Source organism: Tachysurus fulvidraco, chromosome 21 (assembly GCF_022655615.1).
Source record: "Tachysurus fulvidraco isolate hzauxx_2018 chromosome 21, HZAU_PFXX_2.0, whole genome shotgun sequence".
Taxonomy (NCBI): Eukaryota; Metazoa; Chordata; class Actinopteri; order Siluriformes; family Bagridae; genus Tachysurus; species Tachysurus fulvidraco.
This window is the reverse complement of record NC_062538.1, coordinates 16,054,743-16,069,627: the sequence shown is the minus strand read 5'-3', so window position 1 is coordinate 16,069,627 and position 14,885 is coordinate 16,054,743.

Below are 14,885 nucleotides of genomic sequence, written 5' to 3'. Positions count from 1 at the left end.
ATACACACATGATTTTATTCAGGGAATAGAATTGCCAAAATTGTAACAGAATTGGATATCCACAGACTGTATTATGTGCATTTTGCCATCCAATAAACTATACACAATTCTATTTTTTTAGTTGATAAATGTCATTAGGTCTTTTTTATTTTCTCTACATTTTAGTGTATAAATAACCAATGGGAGATTGTACATACAAACTCCTACACGTCATATATGTCTAACATAAATGCATTGATTAAAAACAAGCAGTGAGCCATATCTAGCATTACAACACATTCTATCCAAAACACTCTAATATTAAACCAGTGAGTGGACTCTTAAATACTACAGCTGAATGCTCTAATTGAATGCGAGCAACGGCTGGGATATTTTCAAGCATGTTAGATTTTCTGGGTGATGAATCATGTAGTGATGACAAACAGTCAAAGAAACCCAGAGAGCAAATAAAATTCATCTACCATTATGTACAGCACATCCCTGAATCCAGATCTAGTATCGCCCATCTATTTGTATGTGAGGACAAAGACATAAATGCACAGTAATATCCATATACTATAAGAATCTATAAGACTATATAGCTATTAGATGTGTCATACCCAAATGGCTGTTAGGAAATGGAAAAATCAAAACAGACATGCCAGGATTCTTGAATTCTTCCAGTTCCCTTTGAAGAACAGACGATCATCTCTGTCTACTTCTCCCTACTTTATATTTCCTTACCGACTCTCTCTTATTTCTCTGATATTTTTATGATCTGGGTCAGAATGGATAGTGTTGAAGACATGACTGTTTGCGGTTATAACAATAAAGCATATAAATTCATCTATATGGCAGTTCATGAAGTGTTGGTGAAGGTTACATTGCATCAGCTAGTAGTTGTTTATCAGCTAAGTGGTTAGGTAAGAGATCATTTGAGGAGATAATGTGATAAGTAATACATTTTTGGTAATACTTTCTGAGTAAAATATGAAGTATTGCTAAAAAATTCATAGTAGTGATTTGGGTGTTAATTAAGTTCTACATATTTGTTTCTGTTTAGTTCCTGCATAGATTTCTATAAGATATTAAACAATGTACTGTGATCATATTTTCTGTTAAATCCTATATATCGGTAGATGAAATTGATGATATTCCACTGATGAAGGAAAAACTCATCTTGAATGATGTACATATTGATATTTAGAATCAAAATATTGACCTTTTATTGTAAATGAATAAATTCTGAAAATTGGAAGTGAGAAAAGAAGTTCCTGTTCTGTTTTTTTTAGGAGCCAGCAGCCAATTTGAATCACAGTATAAAATGTATAATGAGTTTCAGGCTGGAATTTCTCTTGTAATACATTAATAAGGGATAATGGAATAACTTTCCCAAGATGTAGCTTGCATTTCTGATTAAAGCGGTACCACAAACCACCATGTAAATATTGTAAAAAATATAATTTGTTCCCTATTTCAACATAAATGCTTCAAATGTATACAAAATGTTGTAAATGTTATAACAATGTAGTTCCAAAATTCAAATGGAAATATGCTAAAGAACCTGTGGCATTTCTTTAAATGCGCACACAATGAGTACACTGCAAACTACTTAACACTGCATTCTTTCTCCTCACACACATTTTTCAAGGATTCACCTTAACCAATGTGCACACGCTCATGCGCTCTCACACACATGTGCATGTTCTAAAAAACACACACACACACACACACACACACACACACACACACACACACACACACACACACAATCGCACTTGCATAGTTTTGTGGCCAGCATATGAATATTTAACAGTAGCTGCTCTCCGAGCACGCCCAGTCGTTGCCAAATAGAACTTAATCTTTTCAATTTTGGGGTGCAAATATTCACACTGGCTGCTGTTTGTCTGGCCCATTAATGAGCCGCTATCCCATAATCCTCGGCGGCTAATTCAAGTGGCTGCTGGGGCAGACAGCCAGGAGAGAACGAGGTGCAGGCTTCCATACACAGGCCAGATTATACACACACTCTCTCTCTCTCTCTCTCTCTCTCTCTCTCTCTCTCTCTCTCTCTCTCTCTCTCTCTCTCTCTCTCTCTCTCCAGCACTCTATCTCACAAGCATGTTTTTTTCTCACTCTGATTTTTTTTCTCACACTCTCACTTTCCTGCTCATTTTGGTCTCTTACTGATCTTCACTTTTACCATTGCTGTTTCTGTACCATTACTATTCACTATGTCCTTTATACTCTGTAGCCTCTCTTACACATTACAAATGGTTCTAATAAAATCTCATCAAAATATATATTTTATCCCATATTCCATCATTCCTTACTAATATAAGCCCCCAAAGAGTGTGTCCATGCTGAATAAAAGCACTAAATGACACATACTAACTGCACAAATCTATGCTGTAAGTTCAATATGGCATCCTTCAGTCTATTACTATACTGCATGGTATCGTTTTCAAAGGAAAAATCCTACCTGAAGCACATAAAGAATGTTTATATCAACATATTTGTGATGTAGTTAGAAATTCTGGTGAAGATTTGTTGTTGTTGTATTGTCATTCTTCCTGTGAGAAGTTTGCGATGGTGCCGATGTCACTGAGGTTTATAGTAGCATCTAACAGGAGGATTGTATTTGAGAAATCCATTATAAGATATTTTAAGTTAATTAATTCCACTGATGCTGCTGTCAGCAGGTAGTTAAACCACTTTGTGGGTACTAAAGTGAAAATAAACCAATGTGTCAATTACCAAACCTTGAAAACAAACCAAAAAAATACGACAACTCAGAATTTTGCACCACTGAAGATGTCATATTGTGATAAATGTTAATATACAAGTTGTTCAGGGTGGTAATTTACATTTTTACCCTTGTTAAAAGTGGCAGGATCTATGAATATACATTACTGTGGAAATGTCTCAGGCACCTGTAAGGAATGCTGTCAAAAAACACACCTTGTATGGCTCATCAAGTCTCTTCTTTTAAATTTTTTTTCAGCTGCTCCCTGTTTGTGGTTGCCACAGCAGATCATGTGGTCTGCATATTAGATTTGGCACGGGTCTATGTCGGATGCCCTTACAGACATAACCCTCCCATTTTTATCCGGGCTTGGGACCGGCATTGAGAGTTAACACTTCAGTGGGTGGGTTAGTGTCCTGCCTGGGAAACGAACCCAGGCCGCAGCAATGAGTGCGCTTGATCCTGTCGCTGGACCACCTGGGGGTTTACCACGTCTTTTCTGTATTGTCTTGTTATTTTATAAGAATGTTTTTTCTGTTTCAAGTCTTTTGTTCCTGCATAAAGTGGTCTGTGTTTACATACAATCCTTTGTTCCTTTTTGGAACTCCACACAACTAACATAATAGCCAATAGAACATAATATCCAAACATTTCAGTCAGAATTTGTATAAAATGAATGTACCTAAGATTTCTGATGTCATGAATTTCTTAACTTGACAAAAAAATTCCTATTGGAATTTCAGTTAATCCAATAGAACTTTGTTTTATTTCTAGAATCTTATTGGAGTTTTTAAAATGGAATTCCAGTTTGTCTGTTTTTTGTTTTTTTTTAATCCTATATGATTTGTGAAAATCTAACTGGAACTCTATGTGTACTTTATTTTAAATAATGTCTTGGTAATGGAATGTTTATTGGGTGTTTTGGAAGTTTTAAAAATCCTAAAAGATTTTATTTAAAAATTCCCTATAAATATCTTTAAGGATTCCAAAAAGAAACATCTCATTTGAATTTCAATCAGATTTCTATTGGAAACCTGACATAAATATCCGGTATGATTTTGTTTTATGATTTTAGGTACATTTTCCTATTCACAACTATACTGGAATTCGGTGTCATATTTTAAGGATCTTAATGGTGCACTTTATTTTAATTTAATTTACCTTTTGACTGCATCTTGCAAGAAGATGAACCGATGCACTAACATCATAAACAACAAAATTGTTCCAAAATATCATAAACATAACTAGAATTAGAATTAAACTCCTGTACAAAGATTTACTGGTATACTTTAAGACTTTATAAAAAGAGTTCAGCGCAACATTCATGTCTTGTTGTATTGATTTCCCTCCATGTGCATTGTCTATACTATATGTTCTGTTGTTTTGATTTGTGTATTCACACTTAATGCATGACATTTTGCCAATGATATAAGTTTCTGAGCCTTGTGTACACCTGACTTCTTGTTCCCATGTTAAACTTTCTGGTTCCATTAACTGGCTCAAACTAGTTATAGGTACAAGTATCTGAAGTCTCAGATATATATTAAGCAGCATCACACTCAATCATGTTTTGTTATGTTATCAATTGGTTGAGTAAGCTCGAACAAAATGAGGTCACATATGATGCCCTTGAAAGTACTGAGAAATTCTCTGCAGGATTTTTTAATAGTGTTTCACCATACATAAAATTCAAAAAAGGTCTAAAAACCAATGTTAAATAAAAATGACTTGTTTCAAGTCAAATATTCTGTTCTAAAAAGTGTCCTTTTTTGAATACATAATAGCCAGAATAGCCTTTTTACTACAGTATAGCACTGGTTTTTAAATAAAATAAAATAAAACATAGTTCTTGTTCATGGAATTGGACCTCAGTCTGTTTTTTTTTTTTTATAGTCAGTCATCACCATTTGGCTTAAAGCACTTTAGTTTGGTCCATTAGTGTCCATCCTCTGAACTGTGAACACACCAAGACCAGGACCTCCACACTCCTACCCCCTCACACCACTATTACTGGACTAGACGTTGGACACACACACAAACATTCTCATTACCTCATTAGGATGTACCATGGGATGCAGGCAATCTCCGTCATTAAGATGGTGGCAGGGGCTGAACTGAGAGTGTACACATACACACACAAACACAATTCACAGATAATATTCAACCTTACCAACTGTTCATCACTCACCACACACACAGTTTATACATACAATTTACAACTGTAAAGAATAGGTATGGTAGCATGGAACAAAGATAAAGAATACATTTAAAAAATATATATTGCATCTACTGTAAAAAACAGCTTGTTTGTATACCATGTATAGGATGTATGCTTTAATATGCACCCATTTACCACAATCATGTCATATCATATGTCCTAGAAAAGCTTATTTTCTGCCCTTTAAACCCTTTAAAATGCTTGTTTCTAGATGAGCTACTTTAAAGAGATTTTATGTTCATTCCTATCCAAGATTAGAGAAACATTGGAAGCATTTCTTAATATATGACTCACATCTGGTTGTTCTGACCACTTTTAATGCTTTTTATGCTGACAAAAAAAAAAAATTTTAAAAAGTGCATGGTATTTTCATTATCAAATTTTTTTTTCAAAAATGTAAGGTTTATTTCTAACATCATTTAAAAAGAAGACTTTCTGTTTTTATTAAGTATTATTTTATTAAGTATTATTAAGTTTTATTAAGTATTAAAATGTTTGCATATTTCACTAGTTGAAGCTGCATTTGCATCATAAACTGTGCATTTCTTAAATTTGCACCAATACAGAATATACATACTTGTAAGAATATCAGCAATTAACTGCACAAATTTAATATCTGTTATCTGTTGTTGTGGCATTATTTGAATGACCCTATTTACGTGTAGTGTTCTGCCAAATGCTACAATAAAGGAGTGACATCATGTCATAAAATCTAAAGAGCTGGACAGCTAATTTTAATGGCATTGTTCAAATATAGTTATTTAGTTGTAGTATTTTGATTAGTACAGGAGATTTTCTATGGTTCATATCACTATGCACCAAAAGACACAGATTTTGCTATGTGCCACAGTTCACACCATGCCCCACTGTCAACACAACACATGGCACACGTACAAAACAAATATATAAAACACGTGTATTCAAAAATTCACACTACTAAGCACCATGCCATATGATTACATAGACACGGTGTGAAAACTAAAATATAGCATCTCCTCAATTAAAAAGCAGGCAAACATATTACTAGTAATATTGATAGATGAAATGAATCATTTTAGAGACATTGTTTTAAAAACTCTTCCATGTAAAGTGAACAAAATTCTGAAAAGAATTCAAAATTGGTTCATTGCGATAAATATATTTATTTGTATATTAAAAAGTACATGAATATAATATACTATTATTGCTAGATTATTAACACATATTAATGTGTTAATTCTTCTATTTTTTGCATTATGTTATTGTATATTCCTCTATATTTGTTTTGTACTGTCATAGATTAAATATAAATATAGTTATAAATCTGATTTTAAAAACTGAACAAAAAACTAAGAACAGGGAACAATGGAAACAGGTTTGGAGATGCACACTGCAATGGATGAGATGTTGCAGTAACACAAAGGAACAGGATGGTATATACAGACAAGCTAATCATACGACCAATGGACCAATAAACCAATGAAGGGCCAGGGGCAGAGACAGGACTGAAATACAGGCATTTTGTAGTAAACAATAAAGCATAAAAATGAAGTCAAAACTACAAAAAAACATGCTGTATGCTTTCTATCCGTTTAAAAAAATATACAGCAACACTGCTTAAAAATATCTACTAATACTAATTGATATGCAAATATAAACAGAATTAATATTCCATTATATTAGAGTCAACAGGCTGCTGTTGTCATAGTAACATGCTAACAACTTAAAGTGTGTTAATCTAACACTTTTTACTCTAGATGTGAACTAACCGGTTAATTAAACACTAACTTTTCCCATCAAGCAGAAGTGGACAAAATTCGACTCAATACAGTTCATTAATATAATTTATTCCTTACTTGTGTTTAATTTTTTTTCTTTTTTTCTTTTTCCTTTTGTATTTTCTGCCCAGTGGAATATTCATGTCAGTCTGCAGCACAGTGCGCTCAAATCAGATTGCTTAAATGGTCAACTCAAAATAGTTAGACATTTTTCTCTATTTTAATAGAGTGTTTCATCCGATTTAAAATGTTTAATAAAATCTTTCTGTTACAATCAACTTAACACCGTTATTCACTTTACATATTGGAGGAATTCTGCAAAACCATGTCACATACAGTACTTAATTACTAATTGTTCGTTAGTTTTACACACCACTGCTGCTTAACTGAGAAAAAATATTATGCCAGATTCTTCATTATACTAAGCACTGTATGAGTTATTCACATTTATTTTAAAATAATCATTCATGCAGCAAGTGTTTAAAGCTTCCTTAAACACACACACACTCTCACACACACACACACACAGCAGGCAAGAAGCATGTATTCCTGTACATCATTTTACATGAAGAGTACCTGCATTTGGCTTTCATAAGAATTGTATAAGTATTGTATAACTCAGTCATGAACTAGAAATCAAGGCTTTATAAATAATAGCATTGTTTTTACATTGAAGCAAGAAAAATATAAAGAAATAATAGAAGCCTCCACTAAGTGTGTAGCGTTCAGTCATTGTCTATGATGTATTTATTAATGGTGCTTCATAAAGATTTTGAATATAAATACATGATAAGTGCATAAGTGATTTAGTATAGCTGAGTAGCCTAAAGTGGCATGATCTTATATAACATACATAAACACACAACCCAAATACTGAGAATACTTTTTTTGCAGTTTTTCCCAACATTGTTTATTGAAGATTTCTGCAATGTTTGTACAGGAAATTGTGGGCTCTGTAGATTTGAGAGTATTTTGCATTGTTTTGTTTATTTCAGTTCTAATGTAGACAGTAAAAATTTACACTCACACTGTATTAATTTTTATACATAATATATTTTCTGTGAGAGAATGTTCATTTTCCATAAACAGTCAGGTTTTATTTTGGAAGGCTGTAATCCACAAAATAACAAAGATTTAATTTCTAATATATATAATAACTGAGTATAACAATGATTTATTAGTGGAACATGTTCTCTATTATTCTTTAATATGGAATCTGTTTATTGTGATTAATTTCAAGGATATGCAAGGAATAAATAAATAAATAAATAAATAAATAAATAAATAAATAAATAAATAAATAAATAAATACTGGATACAATACAATACAATACAATAGTAAAAAAATAGCAATAAGTAATAAACCACAAAGAGCCTCTTCTTTTGCAAAAAGTATTATATGTTTGCAGGAATAGTAGAATATCTACTATAGAGGCAAATTTATATAAAATTTCTCTTTATTGGGTTATTTTAATCAAATATGCAGTACATAAAATTTGTCTGGTTTCATTTCTTATTTCAAAAAAAACCAAGTGAAATTATTTATCTGGATAAAATGAAACAATCTAATTAACATTTTATGGGAGAATGAAAGGATAACATTTAAAATTGCAATTAATTATAGCAGACATTATATTACACATATTGATATATTACCTCTGAGTTTGTTTGATTTCTGCAGTAAGTGTTTCAATGAGCTTCTGATGAGAATGTTGGCCTTCAATGCATAAAATAGTTATGAGGGTGAATACAGGAACAAATTCTATTCAGATCGCAGAATTGATGTTTAGTGACCGGTTTAATAAAAATAAAATGTTTGATGAATTACTATTTAATGTAGACCCAGTGTTTTCCTCTTATCTCCTTACTTAAGTGCGTGTAAGCACACTGAATGAACTATTGGAGTTTTATTGTACTTTCAGGAAATGGAGAGACTGACACTCACATGTCATATTAATGTTTATTCAATACTTTATCAGATCTTTTTCTATATATGTCTTATAGAAAAGTAAAAATACATTTTATAAATACATTTATATACCTTATAATATTTTCCTGTTTGTTTTCTATAAAAAAAAAAAGTTGGAAAGAATCTGCAATTGTATGCGTTATCATTAAACACTGCAGTGTTAGAGTATAGTTCTACACTATAGCTCTACAGAAACATACGTGTGTGTGTGTGTGTGTGTGTATGTTTGTGTGTGTGTGTGTGTGTGTGTGTGTGTGTGTGTGTGTGTGTGTGTGTGTGTGTGTGTGTGTGTGTGTGTGTGTGTGTGTGTGTGTGTGTGTGTGTGTGTGTGTGTGTGTGTGTGTGTGTGTGTGTGTGTGTCACAGCAGAGATCACACATTGCTGCACTGTGACTTCTGTGAGTGTTAATAGAGAGAGCTTCATTTTGCACAGATAAGTGGGATGGACTGCACTGTTGGTTGTGTATGTGTTGTGTGCGTGTGTGTAGCTCTAATTACCCAGCTGCATAGTATCACATACATTAATTTGCCTAAAAATCAAGTGTTTAGTTGTGGATTAGAGTGAATGTACAGTATAGTGTGTGTGTGTGTGTGTGTGTGTGTGTGTGTGTGTGTGTGTGTGTGTGTGTGTGTGTGTGTGTGTGTGTGTGTGTGTGTGTGTGTGTGTGTGTGTGTGTGTGTGTGTGTGTGTGTGTGTGTGTGTGTGTGTGTGTGTTTCCACATGGCCCCTCCCAGTTCAGTCTCCCCCTCTGACAGACGGCAGTAATGGTCTCCCTGATCTGTGTGAAATTGCCCGGCCGCTCTCAGCAGCTGAGGACCCACAGGAGACAAACTGCCATTTAATTCCCACTGCCAGAGGTGAGCGAGCCCCGAGCCCTGGGGAGGGCTACCAATCAGCCATCCATCTCACACACCACACACACACAGGCAAACACACCAGCCAGGAGTGGATGGATGGATTTTTGGTGGGGGGAGTGTCGGGGGCAGATTCAGGCATGAAAGCATGAAACACTTTACTGGGTGAGCACTGGAAGGGGTGTGTGTGTATGTGTCTGAAAAAAAACCCCAATGAAATAGCCTACCTTGAGGCAGCAAACAGGAAGGTGGAAGTGTGCCACAGACTTTCCCCTCCCCAGGGATACATGATCTGAATTAAGTTTGTTCCTTTTATATGCCATTTATACCTTCATGTAATTTGGACTGTCATTCAGTCCTTCTTATCCATTTAAGTTACAGTTTTGTATAATAGAAGTCAATCTTTCCATCAGTTGCTCTTGCAGAGTCTAGTTGTTTGGAATTATTAAGAACCTAAAGAATCACCTTCTTTGTGTGTCACTTTCATGCCAGATTTCTTCCCCTGCTACTATTTCTCTATGACTGTGTATATTTGTTTATGTTTTTTTCCTTTACAGTTTATTTAAGCTTTATTCTTGTGTGTCTGGTCTATGTAAAATAATTTCTGAGTTGTGAAATAATGCTTTCCTGATGTAAACAATATTCATAAAGAGTGTGAACATCAAAAAAAGTGAGGTTGGAAGATGGTCATGTAAAAAACGATTGGTTTTAGTACATGAAAGCTAGATGGACTTCATAAGAAATGATCAAATACAGCACATATTCATTTCTTATTCATTTACACTGTGTTTTCGATTTTAAATGAGAGGTGAGCAGAATTACTTTCTGGTTTATTGATTATGGTTCACAATGCTGAATGAAAGCAACACTGGAGTCCATTAAGGGCAGGAGCAAATTAACAACATCACACTTCTCCTTTTTCTCCTCCTGACGAAGATTCTCTTCCAGATGAAGTTCCTTAAGGTAGTAAAACACACACAACAAAAGCTGATCTATATCCATTGATGGAGTAAGGATACTTCAGCAGATAGGTCACTTAAATAATTACATGATAATCATCATCGCAAAACATTATTGAGTCTTGTTACACATTGCTTAGTAGCTGCTTTTATTATTTACCACTATAATTATTCATCAGGATGTTCTGCTTTTTTGTTAATGTTGATTAATTTGTTAATATGTTTAATAATGGAGATGTGGATATGCCACACCAGCATACATATGTGTGTGCATGTGTGTGTAGGTGCGTGTGTGTGTGTGTGCGCGTGTGAGTGTGTGTGTGTGTGCGTGTGTGTTTGTCTGTGTGTGTCTGTGTGTGTCTGTGTGTGTCTGTTTGTGTGAGCGTGTCTGTGTGTGTCTGTGCGTGTGTGTGTGTGTGTGTGTGTGTGTGTGTGTGTGTGTGTGTGTGTGTGTGTGTGTGTGTGTGTGTGTGTGTGTGTGTCTGTGTCTGTGTCTGTGTGTCTGTGTGTGTCTGTGTGTGTGAGCGTGTCTGTGTGTGTCTGTGCGTGTGTGTGTGTGTGTGTGTGTGTGTGTGTGTGTGTGTGTGTGTGTGTGTGTGTGTGTGTGTGTGTGTGTGTGTGTGTGTGTGTGCGCGTGTGTGTCTGTGTGTGTCTGTGTGTGTCTGTGTGTTTGTGTGTGTGTGCGTGTCTGTGTGTGTCTGTGCGTGCGTGTGCGTGTGTGTGTGTGTGAGTGTGTGTGTGTGTGTGTGTGTGTGTGTGTGTGTGTGTGTGTGTGTGTGTGTGTGTGTGTGTGTGTGTGCGTGTACGTGTGTGTGTGTGTGTGTGTGTGTGTGTGTGTGTGTGTGTGTGTGTGTGTGTGTGTGTGTGTGTGTGTGTGTGTGTGTGTGTGTGTGTGTGTGTGTGATTTGGCAAAGAAGTCTACAAAGTTTCAGACCAAATGGAGATTCACTTGTCACTGATAGGATGCAGGAACCTATAGTTTGGGTTACAATGAAATCAGCACCAGCATCTCTTCTACCATGGAAATTGATGCTATTAAGGCTCAAAAATAGCAAGCAGGTCAAGTCAAGTCAATTCAAGAAGCTTTTATTGTCATTTCAACCATGTATATCTGATACAGTACATAGTCAGATGAGACAATGTTTCTACAGGACCATGGTGCTACACCGGAAAAAAAAAACTAAGGACTTAAATAAGGTGTCCTAGCCCCCAAAAGTGTAACTGTGCAACCTAGGGCAAACAGTGCGATACAAAACACTACAGGACAAATACACAAAACAGTACTAACCAGTGTGCATACTGTACATTATAGTACATTGTACATTGTTCAAAAATATAGAAATCTAAACAAGAGGGTTCTATTAATCATAACTATCTACACTTAGGTAATAGCAGCAGTTTGATGAAATGTGGTGTACAAGACAGCATGTGCAAGACAACAATAACAGTGTGCAAAACAGCATGTAAACAGTTTGATATGGGTTGTGCTTTAGACAAGGATGTACATACGAATTTGTAAATATGGGTTTGATGATCCCATATTGTAGATATTATTTAACACACCATCCACATTAATAAGAACAAAGAAAGAACAGTACATTCTGAATGACCAACAATAAAAATCATGGGTAACATGCCCACTGCCCAGTTTATCTCTGTGTGGTTATTATTGCTTGTCCTAGCAGTCAACAAACGGGAATTGCAACAAGCACACCTTTTGGGAATGAAACTGGGTGCCCCATGCACATTTTTCTGGCAGGGGGAGGGGCAGAGAAACACTTAATGACAGGGTTATCAAGTTCATGGTTTTTATGTAATTGGGCTAATTTAAAATCTACCCTGCACTGCCAGATTGTGTCATGTCATATATATATTTGCTAATTGTTTTTTTATTATTTACTGTGATTATTCATAATCAGATTATTCATATTAATCTCCCCAATAGCTTTTCATGATAATAGTCCCCTTTATAGTGAACCACAATGAGGATGTGTTTTTGATGACTACAAGCCATTTCTGTACATCACTCTGAATATGGATGTCTGCTTAAAATGTTAAAATGTTTATGGTGTTCAAAACTATTTCTGCTGTAATATACAGGATATTGCATATATTGGGAGATGGAAAGGGGATTTCTGGAGTGGATAATGTCTATGCATGTGCATCACAATGACCTTGCTTTCAATGCAAAAGCTGAGAAAAAGAAGAAAAAGGTGTCTGCCTTTTCCACTGGAGATTTGGTTAAAACCCTGGCAACCCTGATTACTAATATAAACTGTTGAGAATAATATTGCAATCGATGCAAATGTGATAGATAAACAAAAATCATTTGCAATATATTTGCATATATTTCAGCCATTCAACATATGTATGTTAACAATTTTATTGTCATAATTCACAGCTCTATATGTTTTCAACTCTGCTAAAAGTAATTATAACTTCTGTTGCTCTTCTTACTGCATGTTGCTCAATCATTTGGTAGTATGCTCACTTCCTTATTTTGGTGCATAGATAGATACTGCAACAAGCTCTGATAAAGGTCCGTTTGGTCAGGAATCATACTTCTCCATGCTTGGGAGAGAAGCAGCAGGCAGAACAGTTAATAACAGCATGCTATGGTGGGCTGGTTTAAAAATACTCTATGGCTGCTAAGATTATTTATAGCAAATCTTTGGTTTTGTGCAAAAGGTCTACACGTAAGTCCTAACAGTCTCTCTATGATGTACAGGACTATTTCTATTTTAAGATATATTGCAGAAAACCTTTAAACCTGTCTGGTAAAGGATCATAATAAAATATTCACTAGATAGCACCTTGAGTAAATTTTTTGTCAATTATGTTGTCCTGACACACCAAAATCTATGCTCACATGCTAATGCTGTAATTACATTTTAATAAGAATCCTTTTCAGTGTGTATTCCCACATTATTCAGTGTTCCTGGGATAGGCTCTGGATGCACCACAACCTGCACTATGCTGGATGAACAGGTACTGAAGATGAATGTTATGATGATGATAATGGTGTACATGTTAAAAGCACTTACGACTGCTCGACTACATAACGGCTAGTGCCTTTCTCTTTATGGCCCCATATTTACGCCATTGTGTCCCGCCGGTGAATCAAAAAGGCTATGACAAACAGTGGGCGTGACCATAGATTTACTGGTGTTTTGTCGACACTTAATTTAAGACGACACTTAATTCGGAAACACGCGCTACGGTTCAGCACCTTGGACAGTTTTTCATTGGTTGCGTTCCAATCCGCATATAAGAGATCTAACCGGAGACGTGACGTCTTTGATGCTTTTCGGGTCACTCTTTTCGTTCGCTCATAAGACCAGGAGAACTCTTCCGTTTCCGTTATAATTCCATGTGCTTTTCAGAACACAAAATAGTGTCCTGTTTTATCGGCGCGTTAGTATGAACCTATTTGGTGCTGTGATATAAAATTTTGCATTGTGTGTATTTTTATCTTGCGCATTTTCTAAAAGAAAAAACTTTATATGAAATTATCCAAATGCTTCCTCTGTTCGTTTTTAAACGTCCTAGTGTACAATAATAAACTATGGCTAAAGTGTGTTGTTCCCCCAGGTTCTTATCACCCTAGGTGTTCCACTGCGCTAGGTGTAGTCCGTGCACTGTGCCGTGGCACTATCGAGGGCTTTTTCGGAGGAGTGCGCTTTATTGATTAGAAAACGAAATAAGACGTGGTGGTTTACCCACGTTATTGCGGCGTGAAACATCCAAACAGGTGCAGAGAGAGAGAGAGAGAGAGAGAGAGAGAGAGAGAGAGAGAGAGAGAGAGAGAGAGAGAGAGAGAGAGAGAGAGATCCTCTCCTCTACTTTTAAATTCCCAGCCCTACCAGCGTGCAGGTTTCAGCGTGGTGTTGGTGCTTTTGCCTGATTTTCTTAAACTGTTTTGATTTTTTTTTCTTTTTTATTTAAAAAGCTAAAATTGCAGAAAGGTTTCTCCTGATGTTTGGGTTAGATTCAGTCGTGTGTGTGTCCCCTAGTAAAATGTTTAAAATACTCAGTCAGACTGTTTCTTCTTCTTCTTCTTCTTCTTCTTCTTCTTCTTCTTCTTCTTCTTCTTCTTCTTCTTCTTCTTCTTTCTAAATGAGAAACCGAGAGTATAAAGCTCGGCGAGTAAATAAATTGCGTGGATTAGGGATTTGGCCAGTCTTGCCGAAAGATGTGGGAGTCCCGGTCCTCTCCTGCAGGGCGCGATACTGCACACACGCATACAGAGAGAGAGAGAGAGAGAGAGAGAGAGAGAGAGAGAGAGAGAGAGAGAGAGAGAGAGAGAGAGAGAGAGAGAGAGAGAGAGAGTTAATTTATTTAATTAATTTATTTTTCAGCAGGCCTAGTCTACACTGCGAATGCAATAATAATCATTATTATTA